Consider the following 18,133-nt stretch of genomic DNA (forward strand, 5'->3'; position numbering starts at 1 on the left):
GTCTGATACTGGCTGTAGCTGTAGATTTGGCTCTTGTCCTCAAGAGAAGGAATCCTGAGTATAATTTATAATAATAATTTCTGAAGCATGAGAATCTAGCAGCTGGTGTAGTGCAATAAGGTCTGTGCTCACAAGATTTTGTTAATCTCTTTAAGACTGCATTAGCATTCTGTTCTATATGTTTTGGTAGTTTTCAATGTGTGCGGACTTTCACCTGACAGGTACTGAAAGTGCTTTGTCAGAGTAAAACCAAATTAAAGGGGAAAGAGGGGACACTCTGTCAACTTCACCTGTATTTAGTGTGAAGCTTCCAAAGCTTCTTGCTTGGCAAGGAATTAAGAAAAACTTCACAAACATAAGGATAAGATGATATCTAAGTATCAAACAGCTAAGTGCAGGGGATGAAAGTTCATTAATTTTTTCAAAGCATTTTGAAAGAACTGTGAGGCAGGCTGTCTCTAATAGCATCTCTTTGCTAATACTCCTGTCATTATGGCATCAAGCTGAAGATCTGAGCAGTTGTGCAGGGGCTCCTCAGGGAGAGGAGCTGCAAGACCCCATTTCCCAGCCTCTCTTTTCAATAGGTAGCAGAGATTGAGGCCTAGTTTAGTGCACATTGTCATTGAACTAAACTGCTGTTTTAGTATTGATTTCAGTGGAGCAAAACAAGGCCTAGCAGTTCTGATTGCAGTTATAATATATGGAAACTGAATAGATACAGCTGAGAGCAAAATTAATTCCACTATTTGGAGAGGGAGAAAGTTGTACATTTGCAATTATGAGGAACCAAAAATATTTTGAATAAGTCACAGGACATTCAATGTCTTAATAGCCCAATTTAAGACTCTAACATGAATAAACTCTACTTGTTCAGAAAATTGTATGCAAGATAGCAGTAAATAGGCTGAGCTAGCAGTCCTGTAGAAATATTTGCATTCTCACCAGTTTCAAAGCATTGGTCTTCTGCAATTATGTGCTTGTAATAAACCACTATTGAAGGCTGAATTTGAAAAATAAAGTAGAAGATTATTTCACTGCTGACACAGGACTAGTTGTATATCCAAAACAACATCTACTTTTTGTAAGTGCATCAAGGGTCACTGCTTTAGTAAGAAAGGTATAGAGAAATTTGGTATTTTGAACAAACCCTCAGCAGCATTCCATGGCTGATTTCTGCTTTTGTCATACACTTTCAAGCACAAGTTTCTGAATTCAAAAGTACCCTTATCAGGAGAGAGCTGTGTTTGTTCTATTCATCACACAGTTCTTGTGTAAGGGGAAAACTCATGCTGCGGTTTTGTGGAGCTCCAAACACAATTTTTTGAGAAATCTATTCCCAGCATAGTGACTTTCTTGCACAGAACTTATGTTTATTTATTTACTTTTATGATTTTGTAGATATTCAAAATTTCTGCAATTTTGAAAGAGCTCCAAGCTGTTTCTCCAATTTTTCAATCACAATCTCTACATTTAGACACTAATGTTTAATTGAGCATCTTGTGGTGGTACTTCAGTGATTTAAATAATTGCACACAGATTGTCAGCATGCTGCAATTGCTTTGAAATTCACTTCCCATAAATGTTTTTGCAGCTAAATAGAGTTCTTGGTCTTGCATCTGTATTCAAAGGACATACAGTCTTCCTATAGCTTGTGACACAGCTGAATAGTCAAGGAATTATTTAAAAATAATTATTTGAGCAATCCATTGTATGATGGAGCACAAAATAGGATCAGATCAAGAACTGAATGTGCAGTTCCCCAGTGTCCTGAAAGCCCTAACTAACAGCAATTAGAAACTCTGGCAGCAGCAAATTGCAAATGTGATTAACCTTAAATGGAAACAATTTTATTAAACTAAAGATCTGATTAACAACTGAACTGCACAATGCAGATTTTCCAGCAGGGGTTACAATACTACCAAAACTTACAATTTAATGCTGATATGAGTTAATTTGTTTCTTTGCATAAGTGCTGTTGTAAAGAATTTTTTTTTAAACCAGACATGTCCATCCTTAAAATAATTCCTAGGGGATCTATTGTTCCTAGTCAGGAAAAAAAGGAAGATGTGAACTCATTCCCACTGATGGGCATCTCTTGCTTTCTGGGGTAGATATAGCAATAGGTATTGCTGCCTCTCTTCCATTCTCTGTAGTGATATTACAAAATGTCCACAGTTTATTTCCAGCATGTTTTCTTTCTGCCCAGCAGAATTAGGGAACAGTCCCTGTTTGAAAGCTGTAAGGAATTCTGAGGTAATGTACAACACTGTTCCATAAATTCCTTGCCTGTTTTTTATAAAGCTGTTTTTACATTCAGAACTACCCAGCCAAGGTGTGAAAAACAGAGGCAGACAGAATATCTTAGCCAATGTCTAGTGCAGTCATTGCTTTTATTTGTTCAGGCTGCATATTAGGCTTCTCCAGAGAACTCATGACACACCTGGAATCAAACTCTTCTGTAAGAATCCCCACAGATCTAAATCCGCCATGCTCAGTTTTATGGAACAGGGAATGAAGGCACAGCTCATGGGCAGGGGAGCACCACAGTCTATGTATAAATACCAGTAAGAGGAGACCACCTTCATTTGTAATTTCTAGGGATGTTATTCAAGTCTTCTTCCTACAGCCATCTTCTATACAGTTGAAGAAGAGCTCTACAAAGAAAAGATTTTACCATAAATTGGTACATCCTCTCTTTTCCTGTTGCATATGGCCAGTTTTCTGTGGAGTTTAGGTAGCACAACATACCAGTGTTTATGAATGTGGGTGGGTGGGTGGGAGCAAAGTCCTGTTTAGCATTTCATGTAGGAAGTGAAATGTTTCTGCAAATCATCAGCAGAATAAAATGTATGTGCCTTTTGATACTTCAAGGCTTGTTATCCGAGTGCAGTGATGTAGATTTTGACATACACTGAGCTTTTCTTGTGGGGAATCCAATTTTTGTTTTGTGTTTGGGTGAGAGTAGTTGATTCCTTCCAGAGGAATGAATGGAGCACTGTGTGTGTGGTGCAGGGATGTCCAATCCTCACTTGTGAGACTTCTGGCATTATAACAGCCTCTTTTGTGAGGGGAACAATGTCCCTCTGCCACTGCTTTCCCCATTCCCTGGGCAGTGCTGCAGTCCATGCAGTCCTTCTGCCACTGCTGCCATGTGGCTGCTGCCTCTCCACTCCCCAGCATTTTCTATGGGAAAGGAATCTTGTTCCTCATTCAGAAAGCTGGGAATGCAGCTCATTACAATCTTGGCAGCATGAATGAAGCTTGTCATTTAACATCACATCTCATTATGGCTCAACAGAAGATATAAATTGCCAGATAGGGAGCAAACCTAGTACATTATGGATTTAGTAGGATCTTTTTTTTTCTCCCATTTTAATATTTTGGATATTAAATACAAGAGCTTAAATCTCTCACTGAAGTGTTTTTGAAAGTGATCTAATTTCTTCTAGATCTCCAACATTACTGTGCTGCCCTCTTTCTGCCAGAGAATCCAAAGGGCTTAAGGAAATTAAGTGCTGCAGATATGATGCAAGAGTTGCTGAATGGCAACTCCCTTAACTCATTTCCCTTAAGGAGAAATGAGTTATATTTATACATTTTCTTCTTCTTCTTCTGCATTTTCTTTGAGCCTTAAGGAATGTGCACAATCCTCCTGTGAAAATCCTATGCACAGTCTGGAAAAAGGCACAATTTGCTCACTTCCCAATTGATAATCCTCTCTAGTATGTTACTGTTGAATTCCTTTGATTTTGAATTATTCCATGTTATGGTTTTAGGCCTGTTTTACACCTCTGTGTGATGTCATCCCTACCCACATACTCCCACTCCTGCAGTCAGACTTGCTGCTGTACTTCTTTTTTGCCATCTTTTCTAAAAGCACACATTCTCTGTATATATAACTATATCTATTCTCTGTATATATAACTATATATATACTGCAGTTACAGTTGGGGAAATGCTTTCTTGGCTTCTGTGTAGCACTTTTTCCTGATGAAAGCTAAGAAGACTGCAGTTGGGTGAGGTATTGTTAGTGGCAAAAGATTCTTATGGTAGAAACATTCATTCCCTTCCTCAATCCACGCAGATCTCCAGGACAGGCTGAGGAATTATTGGCCCTCATTCCCCAACAATTCCTGCCTCTGGTGGGGGCAGGCAGCTCCTGCCTTGCATGAGTCCTGCACATGGGAAGGAAGGTCTTTTGGGTATTCCTTTAGTCTTTAAAGCCTTGCAGAGGGAAATCTGCAGTAATACTGTCAGCACTAGGAGAGCTATCATTGCACATTAATGCAATCAGGCACAATCTTTCTCTTCATTCCCAAAATGAAGGGATGAGGAGAGGAAAGAATCCTGACACAATCTGCTATGACCATTAGGCACTGGTACAAGGAAGAAGGTACTGCCCCTTTTAGTCTCTGTTGCAGCCAGTTCACTGAGTTTGAAATTAATAGGAAGAAACAAAATCAGAATCAAGTAAGAACCAAAAACATGGTGAAAACTAGCAAGCTGAGTTTATATCATTGAGAGAGAGAAAGAGAGGAGATTTATCCCCACAGTTCAAGTTGCAGGTACAGCTATGTGATCTATATATAGATTTTAATTTCGTGTTAAGTGTGTCCATTTCTGCAATACCTTCTATTTTAACAGGTATTTTCTGCAATTATGCTGTACATGAGTCTGTACTCATGTTATCCATACTTACAGGAGCAAAGTTCAGCTTTCACAGTAAATTGAAACACTGAATGTGTGTGAGTCAAGTTACAGAGCTTCACTAGATGTGTTTAAGCCAGTGTTGTCAGAAAAACTGGAAGATCTTTTAATGAAAAAACACCAGTTATGATTTTAGTTATTACAAGGAATAAGCTGTTTATACTTGTTCAGCTTGTAATTTTTGAGCATTTCAAGTACCAGAAGGTGTATTGATATCTATAGCTTAGAATAAATAGAATTTTGAAATTACTCAAATCATACTGAAATAAAAATTTTAAGAGTCTGAAGCAGCTTTTAATGTTTAACCATGAGTATCTGCAGTAGCTGAGCTGCAATGAGACAATCTGTAGAAATTAAATTAGCATCCTTGAAGTGATTTCCACTGATTTAACTAGATTGGATATGATTCATTTTGTTTTAATTAAAACTGCAGTTCAGACTCTGTGGCTTTCCTGTGTGAGTGAGGCCTCAGAACTGAAGGTACACCAGAATGCAATCTCACCCAGCCCAGCACATTCAACACCACTCGTTTTTAAATCGCATCGCTCTTCTTCTAGGATGAGGAGGTGCTAAAGAAGTGCTAAGTCACAACACAAGACCCATGGTTAAGTCATCTCTACAGTCTGGCAGGACAGAAACTGGCAGTGTCATCTGTCTTACTGTGTTTCTTTGCAAACACACTCTGGTTTTTCCCTGAAGCAAACTGTGCTCTGAGCATAAGGCTGGCTGCGCTCTCTTCGGGGCACCTGTGTTTTGTTGGAGCACAGACTTCAAGTGCTTTTCACACCTGCCAATCATTAATTAATGCACTAAGTTGTGACTGCAAAGAATGGAACTGCTGTGGAAAAGTGTGGCTTCCCTCCTTTATTAAACAAAACACAGAAGAACAGAGTTTTTAAAGGAAATAACAAATTACAAAGCTGAGCACTTGCTAAAGGATGCTGTCTCTGGGCTCCTGTTCTGTGTAGTTTGGGTGATTGTATTAACAGTTCCGATGCCTTAGATGCCTGAAATTAGGTGGGATGAACAGGGGGTCTAAACCTGTTTCAGCCAATGACCTGATTTGCCATGGCTTCTGCAGCTATTAACACATAAGATAACTGTAGCAAAGAGAGAGGCTCCCACAAATAAGCCAGTGTTTAAGGTTCATGTCAAATCAAGAGTCACTACCATTTTCCCTGCATGCTGGATCGTTGCCTGAGGTCCAAGTGTTGGTGCAGTGTGAGCACTGCAGCAAGTTCTGTACTGTCAGCACTGATGGCTGGGGGAGGGGAATGCACAGTGAGTTCTGACTGAACAGGTACTCGAACTGCCTGAGAAGGAGAAGCAGAGCCTGCCATTACCGTGGGTTCTGTTAGTAGGTAAGTAAGTACTGGTGCTTTATACAAGTGCATGCACTCACAGCAGAACTCAATCTATCTATGCAGTGGTGGTGGTTGTGTCAATGGGGACTGACGTCAGAAAAGCTTCAACCTTTTGATGAAAAGCTTAAGTAATTTCTCTAATCTAAAAAGTGCACCCAGCCAGTAATGCAGCCTTGTGATTTCATCATATGTCATGCTGCCTAGCTATTTTGGGCAGAATCAAAAATGTTTGCAGTCTATAACTGTGACGTGGTTTATACAAATAATCTGATCATTAAAAAAAAATCCATAAGACTTAAATTGATTTCATTTATCTACTGTCCAAGCTGTAGTGCCATCATCTGTTTTTATTAGAGCATCACTAAAAATGCTATGCCAGCAATCCCCTATGGTCACCAAGCATTTAGTAGAGAGGATAGGTTATTAGAAGAGGTTATTTTAGCTATTTAGCCTTGGATACTGGGTTTGGAAGTGTAGCTCTTCCTTCTGCTTTCAAATGTTTTATTGGGCTATTTCATGGAGTGTTAGTATTCTCTAACTCCTGTGTTCAGAAAATGCATATGAAAATGTTCATTTTATGGCTAAACATCTGGAAAGGGTAAGGTATTAACCTGTATACAACCAGCCTAGCTGTATGAAACATAACAGAGAGGTTTATGAGATGTCTCTGTAGTGTTCTTTCTGGTTTTTGCATTTGACAGTATCAGCTGAATGCTATGGGTATGAAAAGAGACAACTCTTCAGGGCTTTGAAGTTCTTTTTAAAAATTTTGTCAAGTCTTCCTAATACCAAGCAAACCTAGTAGCAGATGTTGCTTTTCTAGGCTAATACATATCCAGCATACCTTTTTGTCCCTACTGATGGCAGCAGAGATCCCTCATGGTGTGCTGCTTTCAGTGAGGTAGGGACAAAGGACAGGATCTGATAGCCCTGCTGTAGGGCTGACTCTTCAACACTCCTTGAGATCCTGGAGATTTCTGCCCTGAGATTTGCTAGCACAGCTCATTCAATCCAATGTTGTCTCCTGTGGGAGGAAAGCAATGCAGGGTCTGAAATTTAACACACCCACTATAAGGTATTCAGAGGAAAGATATTTGCCAATGTTTTGTTAAATTTCAAAGAGACTGTGGCTCTCTGGAATTTTTAAGTTTAAAGAGGCTTTTAATACATTAAGCCTAGTTTTCACATTATGGAAGGGTTTAAATGTTATTTAAAACATTGCTAAGCAATTATGTCCTAGATACAAACTACCCAGTTCTCCCCTTGCATGTAAGCTCAGCTGAGCTCAGTATGTTGTGGTGCTGCTGGCTGCAAGGCATTATCTGAGCATGTTTGATGGGGAATTACATGCCCTAGAAAGGAAATTAATAAAGATATCTGCTTTCAACTCCTAAATTCTCTACCTACTTCTTTCTGTGATTAAAAAGCACATATTGTAACATATGCAATCCTAACACTTAAAATTACACAGTCCACTTTTTTTGTCACGTCCAGGACTGCAATACAACTCAAGCAATTCATGGGAGAGTGGAAACATTTGTATTATCTCTTCCAGATGAGCTGAAGCCTAGTAAATAGGCTGTAGCCAGCTCTGGGAAAGCAGCTTGTTTCAAAGGGATCCTTTCAGCTGCAGGCCATTATGTCACCCCCTCTGAAGAGCTGCCCAGGCCAGCAGCTCTGGGGGAGCTCAGAGTGTGTCCTGGGCTGGCTGGACAGAGTCCAGGGTTTGGCTGCAGCTTGGGCTGCTGGGTGAGTGGCACATTCACACTGGGGCTGCAGGTGAGAAGCAGAGTGTTAGTGATGCTGGCAAGGTGGCTGTGAAAAAAAGCATTTATATTGCATCCTTTAAGAATCCAAGGTGGTTTTATCCAGCTGCTCTTTGTGGCAGTACAAGCAAAGTCCCACAGAATGCTGTGTTCTTGTGACTCAAAATACACCTCCTGCAGTCATTTGTTTGAGGATTCACCACTGGGGTGTAAAGCTTGCTGATATTAAGATCTGTGATGAAATGTTACTTCCATTACTTTTGATACATGGGCTTCATCCACTTTGTTCACTGGGGCATGGTATTGGTAAACATCCATCAGTGTGTGATACACAAATTCTTTCCTAAATTGGGAAGTAAACTTAAGTATTTTTCACCCCTACGTTTCTTAACCCTTTCTTGTATCTCCTTGAGTAAAACTTGCTTTTTTTTTCATGAGCATCTTTTTTCATCTTCATTTTAACTGGTGGTTTCTCTTTCATCTACTCCTGTTATGTGGTACTTCCATAATAATTTTAAGGTTCAAAACATTAGCAATTTTTTTTTTACAACAGTTCAGTTTATGACAATGTGTATTTTTAGTATCTCTTTACAATGGAGATTCTCCAAATTGCTGTGTCTGTGGGTGTGGTGTCCAGACTACCCTACAGATTTCTAAAGTGAAAGAAGGAGGAAGATATTTTTATGTGGTTTCAGGAGACTCTAAATAAAAGATTAATAAACTGAGATTGAATGCCCTTGGTTAACAACTGGGCACTACCATGGTAAAGCCTACTTGTGACTATGTTACATTCCCTTTCAAACTACTTATTTTTTATCTGCTGGAGGTTAATCACTGAATTAAGGTTCAGTTAAATGCTAATCAAGAGAAAAGCAAGGCTATAAATTAGCACTGAGTTTAGATATGGTCAAGCAGCATGCTGAATTACTCAGAAGCATCTGATGAGCTTCAACCACTTAGGAGGATAATATTCTGTATTACTGGCAATCTTGAATGCCTTTGTGTGTTTACTTTATATATATATTATTTCATGGTCTTGAACTTTGGTGTATTTAGTGTCACTTTGAGAGAAGACTGGGGAGCTGTCAGAGTAATTACTGTGCAGGAGCCACACAGTAATTTTCTGCTAACAGGTTCTTTAGCTTGCAACCTGTGAAAATCCTGTTGACAGCAGGGATCCTTGAAAGCATAAATTCCTTCAGAACACGCATTTAATGGTTTGAAGAAACAGCAGTACCTTGTGTAGCTCCAGGCAGGCCCTGTGAAATGGAAAAAGAAGGTTGGTGCTGTGAGATGAAGCAGAACAAGGCTGCAGGGCCAGGGGCTGTCCCTCCTGTGGTCCCACAGCTCTCCCACAGCCAGCCAGGGAAGAGCTGCTGTGCTTCCAGGGCTGGGATGGCATGGAAGCACAAGGTGGAAGAGAAAGATGACTGAAGAAGCTGGAGTTGATGAAAGATCTTGTCAGGAGTAGGAATAATATCTCATGGATAGTGAAAGCACTGAAGTGGAATTAGGTTCACTTTTCTTGCTTAAATAACTCTAATTATTAATAGTTATTATACACTTGTGTCTGATTAATAAAGGAGCTAAAGGGAAAGAGGGTGATGGTAGTTCTGCCATCCTGATGCAGATGGAAAGAAGGAAAACATAACCAAGTTCACATAGAGGGAATAGCTTGAAACATCTGGAATTAATCTATTTGCAAAAGTTTAAAAGATTAAAAAGGAGCATGGATGATATGGAAGAGAACAATGTTTTGAAAACATAGATCCCATTCAACTTGGAAAGGTCAGAGAAATTGATTTTAAGAGTAATGTGTGTAGTAAAGAAATAGTTGCAGGAATCCAATGAAATATTGTCTGTCCTAATAAATCTTTGCTGTCTGTAGGTAGTATTTTGTTTGTCTTTCTCTTGGAAGTTCATTTCAAATGCAGAAATAACTGCAAGTTTCTGTTATGAAATGAACTTTCGCCCTTTTCTGGTGCCTTTTTTTTTTTTTTTTTGTGAACCTGAAAAACCTGGATCTGTTTTCCAGTTTGCTTTTGCACAGCTGCTGAAAGAGCAGAATTGCAACTGCAGCATTGTCACTCACAATCCTGGCGGGGTTGTTATCACCCATCCACCTTTTCCTGTGTAATTGGGAATTCAGTGCAGCTCTTGCTGAAGAAAGTTGTAGTTTTTTGAGTTTCATTGAGATTTCGTAAGTGCTTCAGATAATCACAGCTAAAAGCATCCAGTGTGCTTGTACTGAAGCAAAGACAAGCAGGTTTTTCCCTTTTTTTCAGGTCAGTGGTCCCCAGAATAATAATGTATGGTTGAACACACAGCCTCAATTCCAGAAGGATGATAACTGCAGCTTGAATGTCTGCTGTTGAATTCTAGCCTCAAATAAACAAATTCTAGCCTCCACATAGGGTTTGAACTGGAAAAAATGCAATATTTTGGTTGATGCCTTGCATTCAGAACCTGAAAATTGATTCATTACTATAATAAAAAGATAAGCTTTAATTTTTTAGAATGCTTATTGTAGGGCACTGAGAATAAAAATTAAATGTGTCAGCAGGAGTTTAACCAATTTGCCCACTGTAATTCCATTTTATTTGGTATATTTGACATTCAAAACTTATCTGAAAAATATCGACAGGCTGACATTTAATTAAAAAGTTGTCACATTCCTCTGCATGGGGAAATTAGATGCTGATTTCACACTGATTTAACATTGCTCTTCTAGGCTGCTCTTGCAGCTGACATTTGTGTCTTTCCTTTGGGTATCCAAACCCAGTGTCTGAACTAATCAGCAATAGCTGAACATTCAATAGTTTCTTCTGGACTATCATTAATTTTATCTTCCTATGAAGCACTGTTGCCTTCACTCTGAGTTTTTCAGGTTTGGTCAGTCCTTTAAACTCTCAGCCCTTTCCACTCTTCCTGCTTCTCCTAGGCAGTAGGCTGGTAAAAACCAGATGTTTGGTAAGGTTGTAATATTTCTCCCTGCAATGCCTTTGCCTCTTATGTATGACTTAACCTGGCTCCAGCCACCTGAAATCTCAAAGAGAAAAAGGAGTTCCCCTGGATGACAGGCATTTTCTGTTTTCCATCTGAACGGAAATCTGCTTATCTCAAGCAAGCAGATTTTTGGATTATATAAACAAACCAAGAAAATAATTACAGACATGTTTTCTTCTGTGCTTGCCTAGAAGGACAAAGAAATTAAGGCGGCTAATTACCATGAAGGTTTTTTGCCCCACAGATGTTACAAAGCACATTTCTGTGTCTGCACCTTCTGGATACAGTGCCTGCCATCTTGTGGACAAGCCACACTCTGAATCCTTGAGATGAATATTTAAAGACCATAATATTTTGTGTATGTGATATTTGTAGCTCAGTGCAAACAATCTTTCTTCTTGGGGACTTATTTTTCAGTTGAAGTTACTTGAGTTTGCTTGGTTCCCTTACTTTTGAGGATGCTTGATTTCCTCTGCTCCACTTGTTAAAACTATCAAATGTAAAATTCTCTGCAGTTTTCTATTTAAGTAAGTTCAAGTCAATAACCTAAAATGTTTATCTGAGAACCAGTCAGAAGTAATTCCGAGAAATCTGTCAAAGCAGCATAATTGCTGCATGCCAACAATAAGGAGAAAATAATTTTAGAAATTCCCTTGCTTCAAATCTGAAAGCAAAAATTTTCCTCTTATTACAGACATAAATAACTTGTGAAAATATTATTTGAAATTAAGATACCTATATTCTTTATTGACCTATACTAGTTTGATACTTTCTTGGTAGAATGCAAGTGACAACTCTTACATCATTCTTTAGTGAGTGAAAAATCCTTTCCAAATGCAATAAGGATTCATTTTATGGGGAGGTCTCTAATCCCCACTATTTGTCAAAATATTGTGCTTGCTAAATTAAATAATTTCCCTTTTGTAAAAGTCCTTTGGAGACAGCCCACTGCCTATTTTTCTAAAATTTGTAGTAAATGTTCCCAAAAAACAAGTATGCAAAAGTTGAAAAAAATTGTTACAAATGTGATGTTTTTGCTGTTAGATTGAAAGTACAGTTCTAACAAGAAACAGCTTCAGCTGTTGGTCTGACTTAAAATCTAACTTGGACTCAATTTTTTTGTTTAAAATCAAAAAGACTGTAATTCAAATTTGATTAAATTAATAAAAGTTAGTGGATGGACTGGCACTATTGTCACTCCCATCTGATTAAAGAAACATTAAGGTTCATTGTGCTGGTAGCTGTGTCTGCCCTGCAGGTGGTCAGAGCCATTCCTGGCTTTAGGGCAGATTTCTGAGTTCAGTTGTGAGCTGCTCCTGCACAGGTGCTGGGAAGGTGGCTGATTCCCAAGCCCTCCCAGCACCCAGGTGTAACAGAATTAGTGCCACAGAGGTAGCAGCTCCTTACAATGGATTTGGGAGGCAACTCTGGGCTGCTGAAACCTACCAAGGAAGTGGCAAAGCAGCTGGGTCAGGAATACAGATGAGGGTAACACAGCTGCTCAGAGAACTGATGACTTACTAAACAATCACCTGGGACTAAACACACGTGTTGCAAGTGTGTGAAGGTTCTAAAAGAGCTGGCTGTAATGTCAATTAATGAGGCTGTGGACAATGTGATAATCATAAGGAACTGTGTTTGCTGACCAGTGCCGGACAGTTATTTATAAACTGGACTACATTGAGCCATAAATTTGCAGAGAAGCAGTTTATTTTTAGTTACTGTAGATTCTGTTGTGATTGTGTCACAGACCACATGATTTTGCTGCAGGGCAAATTCAAGAGGAGCTGTGCATACAATCAAGACTTGCAGAATCTCTGCACCCAGCAGATCAGCCAGCTCTCACCAGCCTACCTGAGGCTTTCTAGTTCACTTATCTTTATTCCAAGTCTTTGTAAGCACGTTCAGTTGTTTACTGATTGCTTTGTTTATCACAAAGGATCGGTCTGAAAAGACAAAGGTTTCATTTCAAACAAGGAGTGTCCCAAACATTTGGCATCCAGTGTAACAAGCCGCTCAAGGCTGCGCAGCAAATTTGGAGAAGTGTTTGCTTACTGTGTAGCAATGGCTGCCGAGATTGCATTTCACCAAGATTAGTCATGTTTGGTAAATGGCTGTCAGTGCTCACACTGCTGTTGTTGTTTGAGCTCTGTAGCTGTGACATTTGTGCCCAGATGATGATAAGCTTCCTGGCTTGCTGCTTCCTACAGACAATCAAGTGACAAGATACAACATCTAATGTGTGAGCTTCTGAAACAGGAACTGAGCCCTTCCAAGCTGAGACTTGAGAGATTCACGGAAGTGGCTTCAATGAAGGCAGTCCTGCAGAGGTGGGCAACTGAAATGCTAAACATGATGTCAAAGCTATCCTTAAATCATAGACCCTAAGTAAAAAAACCTAGAAATTACACCCCAATAAATAAATCAGTATCGATAACTCATAAAGTGAGAGAAGCACAAGAAAATAAATGCTTACAGACATCTAGCTTTGCACATAATGTGTGAGGGATGCTAGAAACAGACTTTAAGGGAAGGGGGTATTTGAGGCCTGAAGGAAAGCCTTATTGGATAACTATGAAATTTTAGTAATATGATCTCAATCTTTATACATATTTCTGTATTTCTTGCCTATATCCCAACTAGATCACAATAATCCTGGATTCCAGATGACAGCTGTGTGAATATTCTATCAGAATTAAGCACAAGAGAATACTGTATCACTCCTTACTCACTTTAGATCCATAGAGTTGGATCAAAGCACTTCATGAAAACATGTCTGGCTGCTGCCTCAAGCAAAATAGCAGGAAGCTTCACTGTAAGATTTAGATCAGTGATTTCAGTGTCAGATACAAGAGCTGGCAAGGCTGATTTATGCCAATCTTATACCACAGCTTGGCCAAACAGCAGGTCAGGCATTATTCTGGAGGAAGGGTAAGAAGAAAGGATTTTTTCAACACTTCGTTCAGCAATGACATCAGAGCAGTGGAAATCATGTTTCAGTTCTGTCTACAGGAAAAACAATCAGGCAGCTTTATTTTTAAATCACATCATTCCTGTACCCTGACAAGGGAGTAGGAAGATGAATTTGAAGGGTAAATAGTTGGAGAATCATAATTTTCCTCTCTATTTTGTCATGGCATTAATAGGTAATCCATCAAATAATGGATAATTTAATCAAGACAGACCTGCTGTTTTTAAAGATGAAGCTTTTCTATCATAATAATTTCTTTTTAGTTGTTCATACTAGGAGAACCATTACTGGCAGTGAGTGGTTATTCTCCTCATAATCCTTTACCTGAAGTGCCAAGTGTTCTGAGAAAAAGAAATCTATCATTACTTCTTTTGACACCACACTTCTGTTTCACTCTCTAAGGGAGATAATATGATTTACATGCTTAAATATTTTGTTGTACTGTGTTTTGCAGTCTGGCAGCTGATATCAGTTGTTATGATGGCCAAAGAACACTACAGGAGTTGGTAATTAAGAAGGAAGCAGTACTAGAAGGACAGCAAAATACTAATATTCAGGTTTGGATGAATTTCACAATTCTGTCAATCAATTGCAGTCCTGGGGAATCATCTGCAGTTTTAGATTAGATATACTGCTTCTGTTTAATGTGATAAATGACACTGAAGTGTGAGATCCTGTTGTCATCTTTGAGGTTTCCCATGTGAACTTCAACACTTGTATCATTGTACTAACTGTTGAAATTGTGTTGGAGTTTTTGTTCTGTTTGCTTAGCAACTTGAATCAGCCATTGCAGCAGTGAAGAAAAAAAACAAACATGCTTTACGATTATTTGACTTAATATATCTGCCTTGCTTCTCTTTAAATCTCTCTTTGTACATTGATTATTGCTCTGAAACTGCATTCTGGTACAACTCCATAAGTATCTAGTATTGCTGAAATGATAAAAAGTCATAGAAATTATCTAACTTCAGCAAATCAGTATATGCAAAATGGCATACACACATAAAAAAGATTTATTTGTATGTGTGCAAGTCCTGTGATTTCCAGGCAGGAGAAATTAAAGGTGAGATGAAGGTTTACTTATTTTATATGTTATTGAGACCATATTATAGTATGTAAAATATGGCTAGCAGGCTTTTAAATGTACATCAACTTTTAAACTTCAATTAGCTTCATTTACAGAAGCCTACTGCTGTAAAAGCAAAGGCTAGTAAATCCAGCATGCAATTATTTTTGGGGTTAAACTGACATCTGCTGGTGTTCTGCAATAGCGTGTGTGCAATCAGTGTGATGACACAACATCCACTGTATGCTTTGTACATTTCCACGGTGCTGTTAGCAGCCCTGGTGATGACTCAGTACAGCAGAGAGAAGCTGAACAGTGAACAGAGCAGAGCAGGTGTGGCTGCTGATCACACCGTGCCACGGGACTGGCATGGAGCAGAGCTCTCGTGGTTACATCCTGCTGCATTTGTGTGTCAGGCTTCTGAAACTGCCACAGGGCCTTTTTATGTATGATTTTTTAAAAATGAGTTATATTTACAATCTTCAGGTACACAGCTCATGGGGAAGCAGGGGTGGGGGTGAGATAAAAAGCTGTATATCAGTTTCTAGCCACATTTCCTCATGCATGTCTTGAGCTGGCACTGGCTGTGGTGCCCCCAGTCATCCAGTGTGCTGCAAGAAGGGAATTTCTGTGGGTGCCAACGTGCAGGCAGCAGCTCTGGGGGAGCTCTGTGGGCTTCCTGGGCCTCACCCAGGTTGGTTGCTGGGCTGTAGCTCTGTTCCATTAGACTAAGAAATCTGGCACAAAATAACCCCACCTGTGCTGGAGATGAGAGGGGCTGAATGCAGCTGGCCTTTATTTCTGGTTATTATCAATTTGGCACTCTGGTCTGGTTGTGTTTATTAAGAACATCCACAAGCACAGATTCACAAATAGTGCTACTTATTGAAGCAACAGGAATACAAATTTGGAATTGCTGTTCATAAATGCTGTTAGTGCTTTAGCACCAGGCAATGGTAAATTAAAAATTCAGTTTTTCATTACACTTCACAGTTATTTAAGCTTAGTTTCACCCATGTATGGTCTGACACAGAAACATGAAACTTACTAAAGAGGCATCTCTCCTTTGGGGAGGAGAGAGGAGCAAAACCATTCACTTGTCTATGAAATGGGGTCATATTCTCATCCTCTACATGGAGGATTCCAAATACCAATTTTATACTTTCAGATAATTGAGGTGAGACTGTAGTCAAATATAATTGGTTACCTGTTGCTTCCATCTTAGATAGTGGGGAGGAAGGCACTTTCTCAGTTGCATGCTGGTGGATGTTTCATAGCTAAATGAGGGATAATGAGGATTTCAGTTACCTTTGGTCAGGCTGAGTGAGGATTAATGGTTGAATCAAAAGCAGAACAGAGACATGATACTTCAGTATTGCTTCCTCCTCCACTCAGCTCAGGCAGCAGTAAAGGTCATCCGACCTTTGCTTGATCATCTTCATTTCCATCAACATTTTACAACTGCACATCACCATCACAGAATCATAGAACAGTGTGGGTTGGAAGGGACCTTTAAATCTCATTTAAAGTCCAAGGCCCCTGTAATGAGCAGAAACATCTTTCAGTAGACCACGTTGCTCCAAGCCCTGTCCAACCTGGCTTTGAATGTTTCCAGGGGCATCCACCACCTCTCTGGGCAAACTGTGACAATGGTTTACCACCCACATTATAAAAGTCTCCCTTTTTAATATCTAATCTAAACTGACCCCTCCTTCCAGTTAAAATCGTAATATCTTTTTCTGTTGCAACAGGCCCTGCTAAAGTTTGTCTCCAATTTTCTTATAGGGCCCCTTCAAGTACTGAAAGGAGCAGTAAGGTCAGTCTGAAGCCTTCTCCAGACTGAACATCTCCAGCTCTCCCAGCCTGTCTCCACAGCAGAGGTGCTGCAGCCCTTGGCACATCTTCATGGCCACCTCTGGATTTGCTTCAGCAGCTCCACGCCCTTGTTCTGCTGGGGGCCACAGACCTGGATGCAGCCCTGCAGGTGGAGTTTCATGAGAGTGGAGCAGAGAGACAGAAACCCCTTCCTTGACCTGCTGGCCACACATCTCCTCAGAGGACCGGATTTCTACTGCTAATACAGCCTGCTGTGTGTGGATAAGGGGGCTGAGGCCCTGTCTCCATACCATGTGTGAGTACACTCTCTGCTTCACTGAGGCACTGGGCTGGGAGCTCTACACTTTAGCCCAGACACCATGAAGGGCTTAAGCCTCCCTCAAGTCAGGTGTAATATAAGCAAGTGCCTCAGCTCATCCTTGCCCAAGCAGCCTCATCAATTCTCCATAGCAAACCTGCCAGTTTTCCACAAGCTTGTCACTGAGAATCAGGAATAAAACTCCTTAACACCAATGTAGTATTAAGAGGCAGGGCTTTACTTTTGGTACCTGATGGACAGGATAACTGTGCCTAAGGTGCACACTTGGCTCAAGGTGGTACAAGTATTTATTAGCAAGGATATACATATTCCCCAGGAAAGTGATACAGTTTGTTACTTTAGGTGGCCACAGAGCCAATTGCCTGTGTTGGGCCGATTTGTTCCACTGAGCACTACACAACATTCCATTAATTGTGACTTCTGTGTAATTGTCCACACACTCCCAAGTGGCTGGCTAAAGCTGATGCTTCTTTCACCCAGTGCCATCCAGCAAAAGGACAGAATTAGCAGATGGTGAGCAGGGTGAGAAGGAGGCTGGACAGTGAGAGGAAATACACTCACCAGTAAATGGATGCCAACTGCCTACTTGGACATTTGGGGGAAACAGTAGTAGGGCAAAAAGGACCTGGGGTCCCCAAGGAGGAGCATGGGCCAGCCTAGACTAGATGCAAAACACAACACATGAGAGAGCATTGGCAGCTGGAGTAAGAAGGCTTTCAGTTGAAGGCCATGCCTTATTTCACCCTGGGACATGTGTTCAGTCATTGCTTATCTCTTTTGTGGCTCCTAAGCTGCTCATAGCCACCTGGGGAAGGGGGTTTAGTTAGTAAGAGAACAATTATTCCAACTTTAGTTAATCCAGGCCAACAAAGACCAAATTACTCAGGTTTTGCTCCTGAGAAAAAGAATATATTATGTGATTTCTTGGTAATGAAGTAAATTTATTCACCTCTAAGTCTAGTTCTAATCTCAGTACTGGTAAATCACACTCCACACTCCTCTCCCTAAATCGGGGGGACTGGAGCATTCATGCCCTCAATACTCTCAACCTCTGATGACATCCCCAAGCGCCCATACTTGCAGGTGAATCAACAGATT

Source organism: Melospiza melodia, chromosome 18 (assembly GCF_035770615.1).
Source record: "Melospiza melodia melodia isolate bMelMel2 chromosome 18, bMelMel2.pri, whole genome shotgun sequence".
Taxonomy (NCBI): domain Eukaryota; kingdom Metazoa; phylum Chordata; class Aves; order Passeriformes; family Passerellidae; genus Melospiza; species Melospiza melodia.